Raw genomic sequence first — 13,948 nt, 5'->3', positions numbered from 1 at the left:
GAGTGCAGGTAGTGTCTGAGAACAACTGTTGCCAGCAGTGCGTGATACGTCACCGATACCCTGAAAACGCGCTGGCGGTATATATATCGCTGTGACACCCCTCATGGAAAGTGCGTGCAAGGCGCGTGTCTACAGAGAAATGTGTGCACCGGGAACCATTGTGCAGACGTTATATCAGAGGGAGTGTGTCAGTGAGATTGTGCATAGAGAGGCTTCTTGCAGAAAGTCACTACAACAAAGTGTGTGCAGGGGGAGTGCGTGTATGGGGGTCACCAGTTAGGAAGTCACCACAGCCGATTAGGAAGTCACTGCCAGAAAAGTGTGTGCAAAGGGGGTCACCAACTAGGTAGCCACTAGCCACTGCAGGGAGAGTGCGTGCAGGGTGAGTGCGTGCATGGTGAATACCAGCTAGGAAGTCACCGCAAGGAAAGTGTGTGCAAGGTAAGTGCGTGCATGGGGGGTCACTGGCTAGGAAGTTATTGCAACAAAAGTGTGTGCAGGGCGAAGGCATGCATGGGGGTCACAAGCTAGGAAGTCGATTTAAGGAAGGTGTTTGCAGGGTGAGTGCATGCATGTGGGTCACCAGCTAGGAAGTCGCTTTAAGGAAAGTGTGTGCAGGATGATTGCATGCATGGGGGGTTACTGGCTTGAAAGTTATGTGGCCTACACTGTCATCCACTCGAAGGGTGCTCTGTTCTGTATTATTATATGTGTGGTATACGAGGCTCCTTGTCCACCACCACGTCCACCACCACCACATCCACCACCACCACAATGTCCACCACATCCACCAATACCACCATGTCCACCACCAACATGTCTATCATCATCACCACGGCCACCACCAAGTCTACCACCACCACATCTACGTCAACCACCACGTCCATCCCCCAATTCCACCACGGCATCCACCACCACCGCGTTCAACACCACTGCGTCCATCACCACCACGTCCACCACCACCACATCCACCACCACCAACTCCACCACAACCACCACGTCCACAACCACCACCATGTCCATCGCCACCACATCCATCACCAGCACGTCCACATCGTCCACCCCACCATGTCCACCACCACCACCACCATGTCCACCACCACCACACCCACCACCACGTCCACCACCATCATGTCCACCACCACCATGTCCACCACCATCACCACGTCCACCACCACCATGTCCACCACCATGTCCACCACGTCCACCACCATGTCCACCACCACCACGTCCACCACCATCACCACGTCCACCACCACCACATCCACCAACACCCCATCCACCACCCCGTCCACCACCACCACCATATCCACCACCACCGCATCCACCACCACCGCATCCACCACCACGTCCATCACCACCACCACATCCACCACCACCATTTCCACCACCACCACCACCTCGTGCACCACCACCACATCCACCACGTTCACCACCACCATGTACACCACCACCACGACACCCACCTCCACCACCACGTCAACCAGCACCACACCCACCACCACCACGTCCACCACCACTACCACCACCACCACATCCACCACCACCACGTCCTTCATCACATCTACTACCACCACATCCACTACCACCACCACATCCACCACTACCACTTCCACCACGTCCACTACTACCACGTCGACCACCACCATGTCCACCACCATCACGTCCACCACCACCACGTCCACCACCACGTCCATCACCACTATGTCCACCACCACTATGTCCACCACCACCGCATCCACCACCACCGCGTCCACCACCACCACTACATCTACCACCACCACGTCCACCACATCCACCACCACGTCCACCACAACCACTAACAACACCATGTCCACCACCACGTCCACCACTACATCCACCACCATCACGTCCACCACCATAACATCCACCACCACCACGTCCACAACAACCACATCCACCACCACCACATCCACCACTACCACGTCCACAACCACCACCTCCACCACCACCATGTCCACCACGACCACCACGAGGCCACCACCACGTCTACCACCACCACGTCCATCACCACCACATCCACCATGCCCACCACCACGTCCACCACCACGTCCACCCCCACATCCACCACCACCACGCCACCACCACCACCACGTCCACCACGGCGTCCACCATCACTATGTCCAACACCACCGTGTCCATCCCCACCTCGTCAATCACCACCACGTCCACCACCACCATGTCCACCACAATGTCCACCACCACCAGCATATCCACCACCACCACCAAGTCTACCACCATCACTATGTCCACCACCACATCCACCACCACCACCACCGCACCCACCACCACCACCATGTCCACCACCTTAATTTCCTATGCAATGAATAACGTTAACAGATTTTTCAGGGCGCATCCGCAGAAAAGTCCTCTTCCTGTTGGAAATTAAGAGAAATTTAACCCCTCACCTAAACAATACATTTACGAAAAAAATGGACCGAATGAGAGCCGTGGCCTGCGGCCTTGGTGCTACAGTAATATTACACCTGGAGGCCAAGAAACCAAGCGTAGAAGCCCTGAGATCACGGCCGCCGTGCCGCAGATGCACACACCGCGGCGGCCTTCTGTGGGTTCTGCCCCGGTAGCTCGCGTGGTTTAATGTAACAGGCCATTGGCTTTGAATAGATTGCACGGGCTTCCCAGGGGCGGGATACACTTACAGGGGCAGATTTAATCTTCCATGAAAAATCAGTGGGATGCCAGTGGAGCATGGGACAAAGAGGCGCGAGTGGTTTATAGCCGCTGCCAAAAGGACCACTGGACATAACTTCTTCAAACAGTATATGTCCATCTTCACCATTGACCCAGTAATGCACACCAGAATCGGAGTCCTCAAGGACAACTGTGACAATCAAACCACACACACAGGTATCTAGGTAATCCATAGGATTGCTTCTGTTGTGGGGTGGGAAGGGGGAATTCCATAAATCTAATGCCATTTAAATATAATTAAATTGGGGACTTTACTGTAAGGAAAATAGTACTTCAAGGAAGTAAGCGGCCACTAAGGCATTTATGCCACACACATGTTTATTTGTTGACAGGAAAATACACTATGTAAAATGTTTCAGTAACTGACAGCTTTTGGTTAAACCTGGGCAGAATCATTCAAATTCAAACTTTGTTGACAACGAATTAGAAATGTATTGTTGTGTGTACAGCGCCCTAGGCCATAAGAGCCCACACAAAAGCTTCAAATTTAAGTTTTCTAATGTTACTAAAAAGACCATGAGACTGAAGATAACAAGCATTTGCAATGCAACAGGTAGGCCATTTACACGAGTTTAAGCTATTGGGATTGTAAATGACAAAGCATTTTATTTATGTTTTGAAACCCAAAACATAAATAAAAGGCATTGTCATTTACAATGCCAATAGCTCAAACTTGCGTAAATGTGAGACCAATTGCTTTGCAAATGCTTGTTCCAGTTTGTTGCGGGTCCAAACACCCATTTGGTAGCAAGTAGTGGGTTTACTTCAACTGCCTGGTATTTAGTAAACATCAAATGAATTGCTAGTGAGCTGCCAACTATCAGGGTCGCACTGAGATAGAGAATATTTACGGGCACCAAAATAAAAATGCTCACCATTAGTGAATAGCTGAAGAAGTGGCATCTATAAGCTAACTGTAATGCACAGTTATCATGTAAAAGGAAATTAATAATAGACTACTGCGTAGAATATCTATGCAATGCAGTAAAAAAAGTACATAGATATGCAAGTCAGATTCAGAGAGCACTATATTCATTCTATATCATGCATTACAATATTTTAGCTTTTTCCCACTGGAAACTTGCTCTGCCCAATAAAAGTCAATGTTAACATGTTCCCCCACGTTTCATTAAAACTCTCCCACATTGTTGTACCAAAATACATTTAAGCCTTCTTTATTTATGTACATGAGGGTATACACTGCTCAAGTGAGTGCTTATATTACGTGAATCACGGTTCATTACCATTAAAGAGAGGCATATTAGACTTGCAATGTCCTCTGAAACCTATTTTTTGTTTTGTTTAGGACTCGTGCCCCCTGTACTTTTCATTTTTGTACTTGCGGTTTGCTGTTTTCAGTATCTGTATGGACTTAAATATACAAAAGTGATGTTATTACAATCCTTAAAATAGCAAATGTGTCACAAATTGTGGCTTACGTGAGGACGGAGGGACAGGAGACTGATTAGTTAAGTGGTGAATAAATACACCAGCCTCGTCACACTCACACTTCTTTGAAAACTTGACAAGCCTGTCTGCTCAACTGCGACCCCTTTTCGAAGAACATGGAAATACACATGTAGCTGGGGTGGTCGCCGGGAGGATCTAGATCAGTGATACTCAAAGTACGGCCCGGGGGGCGCATAAAGCCCTTCAGGTCTTTACTTGCGGACCCCTGGGCAGCAGCAGCACTGGGCTGCCGTTTACTTGACTTAGAACTAACATGAAAAAGAAACGTACATATACAGCAAACACTTATTTAAAGGTTAATTGCAGTTAGGAAAAGGAAGTAACTAGGCCGTTAACTTTAGGAACACCTTCATTCTTAAAGGCAGCCACTAGATATACATGCTTTGTTTCCCTACCCCGACTTTACACCGTGCTGGCATCAGTGCGGCCCTCGGTCACACCACAGACCAAACTTTGCGAAAATGTTTGTGAGTACCTGTGACCTAGATCAACAAAATGCGGGAGTAGTTAGACAGGAGGACGAAACAGAACCTTGCATCTCTAAAAGGCACAAACAGGAACCAATTAAAACAAGCATTGGCATAGCCAATAGGTCTCACCTTTGGGACCTTATAAGTGTTTAGCCATGCAGCAGTTGATGTTGTTGCACCAAGGATATTGTGCTGGATAACTAAACACGTATAAGGTCCCAAAGGCGAGACCTACTGGCTATGCCAATGCTTGTTTACCTGATGGGCATTGGCTGACCGCTGCCTGGTTACTGAGGCCCTGGTGAGGTTGAGACATATTTGGGGGAGTTTTATCCTCATCAGATGATGCTGTGCAGGCCCAGCCCAGGTGCAATGAGGCGCATCGGTGCTGCCTGGGAGTGCGTTGCCAATGCTTGTTTACCTGATGGGCATTGGCTGACCGCTGCCTGGTTACTGAGGCCCTGGTGAGGTTGAGACATATTTGGGGGAGTTTTATCCTCATCAGATGATGCTGTGCAGGCCCAGGCCCAGGTGCAATGAGGCGCAGTCGGTGCTGCCTGGGAGTGCGTTCTTTCACTTTCGATTGACGGGGCTGCCCCCCTCCACTCTGGTGAGAGCCACAAACGGAATTTAGGTCAATATTCTCATCACAGACTTTTCAGGTGAAACAAATGTCCCCGTTTGCTGAGGCCTTGAAAAGAGCGACCCAACTCCAGCAGTGAGGGCCAATGAGCATTGTTGAGACAAAATAATCAACAACAACAACAACAAATGAATCCCGGACAGCAGGCTGGAGTCCCTCCCAGCAGCAGACAGTCTTTGTATCCCATGGCCTCACCTGGTCGGGCCTCACCTGGGGTTTATTTCGGGGCCTGGGCTCCCTGCTGAGGGTCATGACCTCACCTGGGGTTTATTTCGGGGCCTGGGCTCCCTGCTGAGGGTCATGACCTCACCTGGGGTTTATTTCGGGGCCTGGGCTCCCTGCTGTGGGTCTGGCCTCACCTGGGGTTTATTTCGGGGCCTGGGCCCTCTGTTGAGCCCGAGTGCAGGACTGAACCATGAGCGCGGGGTAAAGAGGCCTTGGATTAACTGCGCATGCGCGGAGGACAGACACCTCTCCCACCAAGGACCACGAGGCGCCTCGCGACACAGCAAACGCTGAGATTTCAGGGCAAAGCGTCTCGGGTTGGCTCCTCTATATTGGGGGAAGTGTCTTTGCTCTGCGCAGGCGCAGTGAGACTGAGTATCTTCTGTCCAGGGCACAGGCTGCACTCCGAGCAAGGCCCTAACTCGGCGATAGAAAGGAATCTCTTCGCTCCGCACATGCGCAGCAGTGACGAGCGGTCCTGCGCGTGCGCAGCCGTGAGACGCCATGTTTTGTTCGCGCGCCTGTGGCTCGGCGTGAGCTCGCGCGTCACTCCGGGGGCAATAACACACCGGGCCCCACTCCTTACAGGCAGCCGGGCCCCCGGTGCCGGACTCAGCGGGGCTGCCCCCACCTCTCCCCCAGGCCCTGCTGCCCCCACTGAGCGGTGCACGAGGAGAGGTGAGGCACTCTAATCGCAGTTTACAAGCTCCATTGGGACTGTCATCTTTGCGCGTGCTGAAGACAGTGTCTGTTTTCCGCGCATGCGCAGTTGCCCGGCGCGTGAGACTGACCATTCTAAGCCTGGCTGCAGCAATCCCCGTTTCTAAGGTGCGTTGGTCGCTCTGTATCTGGGACATTTAAACGGCCGCTGGGGCTGGGGGGAGCGTGGAGCTGCTGCTGCTGCGCCCCCAGTGTGGTCATGGGGCGGCGGGGGGAGCATTGAAGTGTTGAAGAAGCTGAGTCAGTCACCGGTCACTCCTTGTACAGACCCTCCGAGGGATCATAAGAGGGTCAGTCACCGGTCACTCCTTGTACACACCCTCCGAGGGATCATAAGAGGGTCAGTCACCGGTCACTCCTTGTAAAGACCCTCCGAGGGATCATAAGAGGGTCAGTCACCGGTCACTCCTTGCACAGACCCTGCGAGGGATCATAAGAGGGTCAGTCACCGGTCACTCCTTGTACACACCCTCCGAGGGATCATAAGAGGGTCAGTCACCGGTCACTCCTTGTACAGACCCTCCGAGGGACCATAAGAGGGTCAGTCACCGGTCACTCCTTGTACAGACCCTCCGAGGGATCATAAGAGGGTCAGTCATCGGTCACTCCTTGTACAGACCCTCCGAGGGATCATAAGAGGGTCAGTCACCGGTCACTCCTTGTACAGACCCTCCGAGGTATCATAAGAGGGTCAGTCACCGGTCACTCCTTGTAAAGACCCTCCGAGGGATCATAAGAGGGTCAGTCACCGGTCACTCCTTGTACACACCCTCCGAGGGATCATAAGAGGGTCAGTCACCGGTCACTCCTTGTACACACCCTCCGAGGGATCATAAGAGGGTCAGTCACCGGTCACTCCTTGTAAAGACCCTCCGAGGGATCATAAGAGGGTCAGTCACCGGTCACTCCTTGTAAAGACCCTCCGAGGGATCATAAGAGGGTCAGTCACCGGTCACTCCTTGTACACACCCTCCGAGGGATCATAAGAGGGTCAGTCACCGGTCACTCCTTGTACAGACCCTCCGAGGGATCATAAGAGGGTCAGTCACCGGTCACTCCTTGTACAGACCCTCCGAGGTATCATAAGAGGGTCAGTCACCGGTCACTCCTTGTAAAGACCCTCCGAGGGATCATAAGAGGGTCAGTCACCGGTCACTCCTTGTACAGACCCTCCGAGGGATCATAAGAGGGTCAGTCACCGGTCACTCCTTGTACAGACCCTCCGAGGTATCATAAGAGGGTCAGTCACCGGTCACTCCTTGTACAGACCCTCCGAGGGATCATAAGAGGGTCAGTCACCGGTCACTCCTTGTACAGACCCTCCGAGGTATCATAAGAGGGTCAGTCACCGGTCACTCCTTGTACAGACCCTCCGAGGGATCATAAGAGGGTCAGTCACCGGTCACTCCTTGTACAGACCCTGCGAGGGGTCACAAGAGGGTCAGTCACCGGTCACTCCTTGTACAGACCCTCCGAGGGATCATAAGAGGGTCAGTCACCGGTCACTCTTTGTACAGACCCTCCGAGGGATCATAAGAGGGTCAGTCACCGGTCACTGCTTGTACAGACCCTCCGAGGGATCACAAGAGGGTCAGTCACCGGTCACTCCTTGTACAGACCCTCCCAGGGATCATAAGAGTGGCAGTCACCGGTCACTCCTTGTACAGACCCTCCGAGGGATCATAAGAGGGTCAGTCACCGGTCACTCCTTGTACAGACCCTCCGAGGTATCATAAGAGGGTCAGTCACCGGTCACTCCTTGTACAGACCCTCCGAGGGATCATAAGAGGGTCAGTCACCGGTCACTCCTTGTACAGACCCTCCGAGGTATCATAAGAGGGTCAGTCACCGGTCACTCCTTGTACAGACCCTCCGAGGGATCATAAGAGGGTCAGTCACCGGTCACTCCTTGTACAGACCCTCCGAGGTATCATAAGAGGGTCAGTCACCGGTCACTCCTTGTACAGACCCTCCGAGGTATCATAAGAGGGTCAGTCACCGGTCACTCCTTGTACAGACCCTCCGAGGGATCATAAGAGGGTCAGTCACCGGTCACTCCTTGTACAGACCCTCCGAGGGATCATAAGAGGGTCAGTCACCGGTCACTCCTTGTACAAACCCTCCGAGTGATCATAAGAGGGTCAGTCACCGGTCACTCCTTGTACAGACCCTCCGAGTGATCATAAGAGGGTCAGTCACCGGTCACTCCTTGTAAAGACCCTCCGAGGGATCATAAGAGGGTCAGTCACCGGTCACTCCTTGTACAGACCCTCCGAGTGATCATAAGAGGGTCAGTCACCGGTCACTCCTTGTAAAGACCCTCCGAGGGATCATAAGAGGGTCAGTCACCGGTCACCACTTGTAAAGACCCTCCGAGGGATCATAAGAGGGTCAGTCACCGGTCACTCCTTGTAAAGACCCTCCGAGGGATCATAAGAGGGTCAGTCATTTCATGGTTTTGCAGATTCTGTTTTCTGAGGAAACCAAAGCCCCCCTCAAGATGCCACATTTGTCATACACCAGGTACTCCTGCAGTGCAATTAGGATGATGATAGCAAGATATGGGCTGGATCTGTGCCTATACCTGCGTACAATGAGTGTCATTTAAGCAATACATATTCGGAGGCACGAATGTGTGTTTGTCGACATGGCCGAACAGACTATTCAGTGACTAATAATTACTGTATCGAGTTACTCTTTCTCTTAACTATAATACACTTGCACCGATTATATGGGGCCCCGGACTGAAAGCTGGGTGTTTCCGGTTATCATACCAGATTTGGGCACACATACTCATCCAATATGGCGTAGTTTACCTATAGACTACATTTACACAGATATGATTCATTGTCTCTGTATAATGTGTGTGTGATGTATCGATCTCTGACACTACATTGTTATGAGCAGCTCTATAAAACAAATAAAACGTATATGAGAAGGTAAGTACCCTTCCATTTTCATAACTTGATTTTGATAGAAAGTGTCACTCTAAGTGTCACACATTTGGTCGTTTGAAGTCATTCATAAGTACACTGAAACTATGAAAATGTCACACATAAGCAATCTGAAACCTTGGCAGCTATGGAGATTTAGTGTGCCTCACTCACATAAATGCACTTTTTGCATCAGAGAGTGATTGATACTGCCAGGATTCTGTTCCAGTGTTAGCCAGCCAGGTGTTCGCTTGGGAACATTTAAGGGATGCTACTAATATTATGATAGTAGTATACCAGGGGGGTTAGCGTTCTTCTTTGCCGCTTTATGTAGCTCATACAGTCTCAATCTCCCTGATGTACGTACTGTACTATGCAAAGGGAGACCAACTTGGCCCTTCAAAAGAGGTTGGAGAAGCAAAGATCATTCATGGAAATGAATTAATAGTTCAAAATGTAATTTTAGATTAGGAATAAAGGAATAGGTTATCTGATTTAAAATAATCAATACTGTGTCTGTCAAACTGTTTTTTGTAAAGAGAGTACCACCAATCATTGTTCTTTTTATCTTTATTCCTTTCATAAGCACCCAAGCGCAAGAGGGCACCTTCATAAAAAGCTGCCACCACCACCAGCGCCGTGGAACGTTTGAAGACAACCACAACCAGGTTGACTCCCACCACCAGCTCTGCAGCCTTGGCAGATGGTTCTGCCGACCCCAGTAAATCATGTTTATTATTATTTCTAACTTGTAACTATTCCCACTAGTAAAAGTATGGCCTTGTACATTTATACTATTTACTTTTCTTCAACTTTACTATCAAAGGTTTTTTATCCCTTCATTTTCCAGTGTTTTTCTATCTTGTGCGGCTGACTTTCTCCTGTCTGTAACTTTTTTCTGGTCCCCTGTTAGGTTTTGCATGGACATCGATTCACCAAAATGCCAGGGGTAGCAGAAGTGACATCACACAGCCTTTGACCTTAATGAATCATAGCATTTGTAAAGCACACTACTTACTCGGGTTTATAGACGAGGGTTCGTCTGAGAGTGGTGTTGGGGTCGGTGGGGATCTGGAAGTGGAGGTGTTCGGTGGTGCTGAGGGCTTCGTCGGTGTTGGGCGATTCCTCCTCCTACTCCGTTGGTGCGGTCCCTGCTGGTGATCTTGTAGCCTTCCGGGATGGCTATGGCGATGTCGGGTGCCGAGGAGGGGTTCAGCTAGGTCTCCGTCAGGAAGGTGACGTCTGGGGTGGTTGAGTCGAGTAGGTCTCAGAGTTCAACTGCGTGTTTGCGGGCAGAGCGGGTGTTGAGAATCAGGGGAAGTTATATCGTATGACCTTTAATCCTGAGTCTTTCCAGGAGGTGAAGTCATATAACCTTAATCCTTAGGACATCACAAGAATTGACATCACTAATATTCTATAATAACTGCATCATTATTATGAAAATACAAGTTAAACAAATGTCTGTTTTAATTTCCACCTGTATTATGGTGCTGATATGATCTTCGAAAGTGGTGGGAAATAATACTAGCTCTGAATTGTAGAAAGTGAAGCAAATGAGCCAAACCTCCTCTATGGAGTGTGCAGAGAGGTTCAGAAACTGAGGAAATGTTTTTAAGTATTGGGTCAAATAGTGCATTGTAAAGCACATTTTTTCAAATAGATTAGCTAAAAAGGGCTCTCATGAAAATATTCATGTCTTTTCCTATTATGCCAAGGCAATCAACCCCATTGTTTCAAAATGTGATCTAGGGCCCCTATATGTTAAAAAATATCTCTAGCATGTCAGGACCAGCATTTGATCATGGCTGCCACGCTCCCATTTCCCACTGTTGTGCTCCCATATGCAAAGACTTACCTCCAATGTGCAGTAATCATATCTACAAAAACATCAGCGAACACATACAGAGGAAAAACCCTTTAAGTGCAGCTAGTCAATCATCAGTCTTAAAAAGGCATCAGCAAACACACACGGGGGAAAAACCATACCATTGTAATGAATGTGGAAGTAGTTTTCATGACTCTTCCGCATTAAGGATTCATCAGCAAAATCACACAGGGGAAAAGCCTTTCCAGTGCAGTGAATGTGTGAAAAGCTTTAGTCAGCTATCAATCCTGCAGAGTCATCAGAGAACACACACGGGAAAAAACATTCCATTGCAGTGAATGCGGAAGTAGTTTTAGTAACTGCTAAAACCTAAGGATGCATCAGAGGACACACACGGGGGAAAGCCATACAAGTGCACTGAATGCAGGAAAGGCTTTAGTCGCTCATCAGTTCTACACCACCATAAGCAAAAACACATCTTCATTGAACACACATGGAAATAATCCAAGAGATGCAGAGAATCTGGCAAGACCCTAAGCACATCAACAATAATACTGACCCATTTGTGGACACACACAGGAACATAAAAGTGCAGTTAGTGTGATAGAATTCTTGACTAGAAGGAAAGAAATAAAACGGAGATATTTGTGGTATTATGAAAGTGTCTATTCTCAGCAAATGTTAATTTCTCTACATGGAGGAAAAACCAAGAAGTACCAGGAAGCTTATTGGGAGACTAGCATAATGTGGAATAAAAGAAACGAAACATTGTATCTTTTCGAGTGAAACAGACAGAAAGAAAAGCATCCAAGCACAACTGATCACGCTACTGGTTAAAGCAACACTATGAACAATACTTGGACTCATGGGTATTTTCAGCGAAATTTAGGGATTAGTGATGAAAACCCAATAACCCATAAACCCAAAACAAATGTACTCCCATGGAATGCTCGTCCAAAAGTCAAAGGTAGTTCCTAATAGTGAACAGTGTAGTATACACGTCATTCAATCAGAAGGATGGTAAAGAGGCTTTACTCCAGGGGAGTGACAAGCACAGGAAGAGCCAACACAGGCTGACGCACAACATGCAAAATAGGCAAGCTACTGACAACATTTATCAAACAATATCCTAGGATAAAAGCTAGATATGAGCATAGTTTTTGTTCTCTACACTAAATAATACAATCAACCACTCACTCACTCGTGTCTCTCTTTAATGAAGAGTGCTGTTATCAAATTTCCTGATACTCATTGTACGAAACATAGATGGAAGAAAGGCTGAGTCAGTCATACCGAGCTGACTGGTGTTCTGCCAGTTTATATTTCTATTATCCCTACCTTGGGAAGGCAAGAATAACACTATAACGCTATAAACTCTAAAGTAGAAAATCACTTGTGGGAGGGAGGCAGCAACTTGAGTCAGTCACACGTAATAAAAGAGGCACATATTTCCCCTATTGGAATTTATATCATAAGACAAACATATATGTTCAAAATCTGACTCAATGCCGATGAATATAAAAGATATTTGAAAACTGTAGACTGTATGAAGTGCTTTTTTAGTGTCATCACTGCCAGACGTTCATGGGCATGTGGCATTGTTAAGAAATCGTTTTGGTGTAATAGTGGAGGAAGAAGGTGTTAGACAGATGCTGATAACATAACATATAACAAATCGAAATTGATCAGCGTGTGGGGGCCATCGGTATATGTATTACACTGAAAGCTGGACTACCTGATCAGGATTTTTGTTTTTTGTCCTCATCTTGCCAACTCGCTTGCTAGGGTTGATCTTACCCCACAAATGTCCGGGAGGGGACGGAGTACATCTCTGCAGAAGAATACTGCTGGTTCCACTTCCAACTCCTTTACGAAAAGGGGACCACAACACAGGAGAGGCCAGGACCCACATCATGTTTGGCTTAATCATTGGACCCACTGATGTTATCTCTCCAATTTACCAACATTGTCCAGATCTTATCCTGACTCCTTGGGTCACAGGCCATATCAGACTGGCTCGTATAGATGAGAATTTTGAGGCACTCAGAAAAAGATGGGGGACTTTCAGACTTCCAAAGCCTACATATCTCCCGCCTCGCCACCAAAACCACATAGAAAATAAACTTGGGAACAGCAGAATGTATTTGTACATCTTCCTCTTGGTTGAGTCCAAAAGAAAACAAGACAAGGGCTTACCTTAATCTGTTTACCTATTACTTCCCCAAGAAAATCACACACCGAGGTCCAGTAAGAAGCGATCTTCGGACACAACATAAACATGCAGATCATCTGCTGATGGAAGCATACACCTTGGGAAGTTGTAGATATTACCTGTGACCTTTGATAACTTCACTGGGGACCAATAAACTCTATGGGTGGAAAACAGATGAATACGTTTAAGCGAGGCGGGTTTTACCAGAGTCCAGAGAGATTTGCTTCAAATATCCATCCCCAAGCTCCTTTGCACATAAATTTGAGATTTCAATCTCGATCTTTTCATCCGCCTCCATCAAGGTCCAATACCAGAATGAGACTTCCTTTTCCCATCGGTCGACTCTCATGACTTGATCGAACTTAGAGTTGTAGAGTGATGGCGGTAGAGTGGTTGAGTGAGGGCGGTAGAGTGGTAGAGTGAGGGCGGTAGAGTGAGGGCAGTAGAGTGAGGGCGGTAGAGTGAGGGCGGTAGAGTGAGGGCGGTAGAGTGAGGGCGGTAGAGTGAGGGTGGTAGAGTGGTAGAGTGAGGGCGGTAGAGTGAGGGCGGTAGAGTGGTTGAGTGAGGGCGGTAGAGTGGTAGATTGAGGGCGGTAGAGTGGTAGATTGAGGGCGGTAGAGTAGTAGAGTGAGGGCGGTAGAGTGGTAGAGAGGGCGGTAGAGTGAGGGCAGTAGAGTGAAGGTGGTAGAGTGAGGGCTGTAGAGTGAGGGCGGT

At 48.7% G+C, this 13,948-nt stretch overlaps 1 protein-coding gene across 3 annotated transcripts in view; it reads left to right on the top strand.

Moving 5' to 3' along the window:
- Nucleotides 1-6,066: 6,066 nt before the first annotated feature.
- Nucleotides 6,067-13,948, top strand: part of LOC144806307 (uncharacterized) — a 40,502-nt gene continuing 32,620 nt past the window's right edge. For 2 of the 3 annotated variants that reach the window (XM_078672699.1, XM_078672697.1), the window contains exons 1-2: nucleotides 6,067-6,219; nucleotides 9,781-9,915. The gene's annotated coding sequence lies outside the window, so the exon portion shown is untranslated. Of the gene's footprint in view, nucleotides 6,220-6,246; nucleotides 6,370-9,780; nucleotides 9,916-13,948 lie in introns of those variants that run through there. The other variant, XM_078672696.1, reaches the window with a different exon arrangement.

This window comes from Lissotriton helveticus, assembly GCF_964261635.1.
Source record: "Lissotriton helveticus chromosome 1_1 unlocalized genomic scaffold, aLisHel1.1 SUPER_1_unloc_60, whole genome shotgun sequence".
Classification (NCBI taxonomy): Eukaryota; Metazoa; Chordata; class Amphibia; order Caudata; family Salamandridae; genus Lissotriton; species Lissotriton helveticus.
This window is presented reverse-complemented; position numbering and strand designations above follow the sequence as displayed.